The sequence below is a fragment of the Pinus tabuliformis genome, chromosome 5_2 (assembly GCF_031772625.1).
Source record: "Pinus tabuliformis cultivar Carrire ecotype Pingquan chromosome 5_2, CPIR1, whole genome shotgun sequence".
Taxonomy (NCBI): Eukaryota; Viridiplantae; Streptophyta; class Pinopsida; order Pinales; family Pinaceae; genus Pinus; species Pinus tabuliformis.
The window spans coordinates 1135619543-1135623238 of NC_142306.1; positions in this window are offsets into that span (position 1 = coordinate 1135619543).

Sequence of the window (3696 nt, forward strand, 5' to 3'; positions counted from 1 at the left end):
ATAAATCAAATGCTAAAATTCAAACCAACTCAGCTTCTGTTTCCTCTTACTATGAAATTCTTGCTTGATGAAGGTCCCAAACTCTCCAGCTCAGAGATAACCCGAATTGCCCAAGTATTTATGAGAGCTGATCGCCAGCCTACAGAGCCACCTCCTTTTCACTATATATGTTTCAATGAAGTGGGTAAATTACTTGTTTATATGATATATTATGTTCTGGGGTTCAAGACAAGTGAATATATTGATGAAACTATATTGGTCTTACTGTCCGCATTTACCCCAGGGCAGCCCCCTGCTGTCAAATACAATTATGCCAAATTCATTGCCAGAAAGATACATGACCAACTATTGAATCTAGATAGGGAGGGAGTCTTCAAGTATTCATCCTACATCTATCATCTGTTCATGTATTATCAGTCAAACCATTTCCAATTTCCCATAAAAAAATTAGACTCTAAAGGAGAAAAGAAGTATGTGATTTTTTGGACCTCAGCCTTTCATGAAGTCTGCAACTATCCCTACTCTTATTGTGAGTTCATTGACATGTTTGTCTATCTAGTCTCTTCTCTCCTAAAGAGAACTCCTCCTCCTAGACTCTCTTATGATATGCAGAAAATATTGCAGCTCTCCAAAAACTACAAAATAGGTGACTGGTACTTCTACCACAATCACACTGTCATCAGGATATATGGCTGTGAGTTGTGCCCCTACAGGCTGCCAAGATATGTGCCAATGAGACTGTTTGCCTTGGAATATTACAGGTAATTTATCAATTCATATTTGACTCATTTCCATAGCACCAAGAAGAAGGCTCAGTTGAAATTGAGAGACCAATTAGGCCCCTATGTCATGAACAAAAAAGAAGGATGACAAGATGCTGATCAGATATTGGGTGAAAAAATCAAATTAAAAAGGAGCTTTTGGTGGGTACCCTATGACCCGAATGGCTTTATCAATGCAAGAAAAATAAAATATAGGCTGTCAGCCTATGAACATTGCAAAATCCCAGAAATAGAACAATTTGCCAACCAAGATGAGTGATCCGGATTTAAACAGGAACGCAACAAATTACAGAGATAACCATAGACACAAAGATGCAGCGGAAATAATACTTCATTTCATTAATGGAAAATACTGAAATATGCTTACAACCAGAAATGGAAATAAACCAGCTAGGGCGATGGTAGCTTATCTCTGAGAAGAGATGTGATGGCTACATTCCTCTGAACTGTGTTACAATGAGGCTCGAAGGCCTATATATTGTTGAGAAACAATGGAAAACCCTTAACATTCCAAAACCTAACCCTAGGAGATGAAACGCCAAACTGTGGGCCCCGTTTGGGGTAAATTGGTACATCAACTTCCCGGGGTCGTAACTTTGGCATATGATCTCCGTTTGACGCATACAATAGCTTGTTAGAAAGATCTATCCGAGCACTACCATTGTTGGAACAGGCAACATTGGTCCATTCCATGGACCCTTGTTGCCCCCGGATTCCCCAAAAAACGTCGTTTAGGGCCTCAAAACGGCTCCGGAAGTTTAGGACCCGAAAAACTTCTAAAAATAGTAAGTTGTGCTGCAATTAAGGAAACTGAAAATGCTGAGAAGGACAATGGTGGGGGTCCAGGTGGACTTGGCAGGTGGCCACCAATATCCACCTGGATCATTCCTCCCCCCTTAGGAAGCAATGGTCCCCATTGCGTTGAGCTCCTCCATGAGATGAGGAAACTTTTGCTGAACTTGTTCCCTGGTGAGCCACTTGCCCTGCTGAAGGAGTTGGCTGCTTTGACAACTCGATACAGTTGGATATTCTGTTGGCGAGTGTTCTTGATCTGTGTGTCCATGATCCGATCAGTTGCAGCTTGTTCCATGCAATCTGGATTTAATTCTGTGGGTTTGCGTTGTTCTGCAATGTCGGATGTGTCTAGCAATGGTGGAAAGTATGGCCGAAGGCGGTCCACATTGAACACTGGGTGCAGGCCAAGGAATGGGGGAATGCTGAGCTCAAATGCATTGTCTCCCATAGCCTTAGTAATGGTGTAAGGACCATATCAGAGTGGTCTCAATTTCCGATAGGCTCCAGTAAGGCGTTCCTTTTGCAAATGCAACCAGACTTTGTCGCCCACCTGAAACTTGTGTGGCACCCGATGTTGATCATGCCGCTGCTCGTACTTGGCATTTGATTTCTCAAGAATGTCATGGACCTGCTGGCGAATATGTTGGATGCGCTCAATGAAGCTGGTGGCCTTATCTGTTTCGAACTGGACATGAGCTGAATTCATGTGAGTAGCTGCAAGTGGCATGGCCACATCAATGGGGCATAGTGGCTGGAATCCCAAACCCACCTGAAAAGGGCTATGGCTAGTGGAGCTGTGAAGAGCCCAGTTGTAGCTGTGTTGAACATAGGGGAGGCTCTCGTCCCATGTGCGTGGATGCTTTGAGTTATACATGCGCAGAATGTGCACGATCATCCTATTGACAACCTCTGTCTGGCCATCAGTTTGAGGATGGAAGGCTGTGGACTTCGTGAGTTTGGTGTCCAGCATTGACCAGAGACTGGACCAAAATGTGCTGAGAAACCGACTGTCCCGATCTGAGATGATAGACTGTGGGATCCCAAAGTGCACCCACACTCGTTCAAAGAAGAGTTTAGCAGTGGCTTCTGCTGTGATATTCTTCTTGCAGGCCACCATAATGGCCATCTTCGAGAACCTGTCGACGACCACAAAAACAGAGTCATTTCCTTGCTTAGTGGAAGGAAGGCCTGACATGTAATCCATGGAGATGGATTCCCAAGGTCGACTAGGGGTAGGCAACGGGGTATAGAGGTCGTGTTTCTTAATGGTTGGTTTGGCAATGGCACAGGCGGTACATGATCTGATGTACTTCCCAACATCCTGTCGAAGATTCGGCCAATAGAAATAATTTTGCAGTACTGCCACTGTTTTCTCGACCCTGAAATGCCCAGCAGCCCGACTGTAGTGTGCTTCCCAAATCATCTTGGCACGCTCGCTTGAAGGAACACAAAGGTGACCGAGGTGGCATAATAGGGCGTCTTGGAGGTGAAAATCTGCAAAACGTCGACCCTCCAAGAGTGTCTGGTATGTGTGGCCGAATTCTGGGTCTCTCTTGTAGAGAAGTGGCCAATCAGAAGTCTCGTGCCCACAAGAGTTGAGCACAGTGGTTAACGCCATGATCGGTGGTTGACTGAGGCAATCTGCAACATTATTGGTGCTGCCCTTCTTATACTTGATATTCAAGTGGAACTGTTGCAGGTATGTAGACCACTTCTGATGGCGATCATTCTGCAATTTCCCTTGGGTTTGTATGAACTGCAGGGGTCGGTGGTCTGTGTGGATGACCGTTTCCTTCCCCAAAATGTAATGCTTCCATTGTCGGCAAGCCTGTACAATGAAATACATCTCTTTATCATAAGTGGGGTACTTCCGGACTGTGTCTGAAAGTGTTTCACTGTGATATGCCACTGGATGTCCATGTTGAGTAAGGACTGCCCCAATAGCATAGTCAGAGGCATTTGTCTCGACCTCAAATGGTTGTTGTAAATCTGGTAACGCGAGCACTGGTGCCGTGCAGAGGCGATCCTTCAACTCCATGAATGCCTTCTGTTGAGATTCAGACCAAAAGAATCTTGCTTTCACCCCTCCCTTGGTGACCTGACTCAAGGGCCAAGAAAT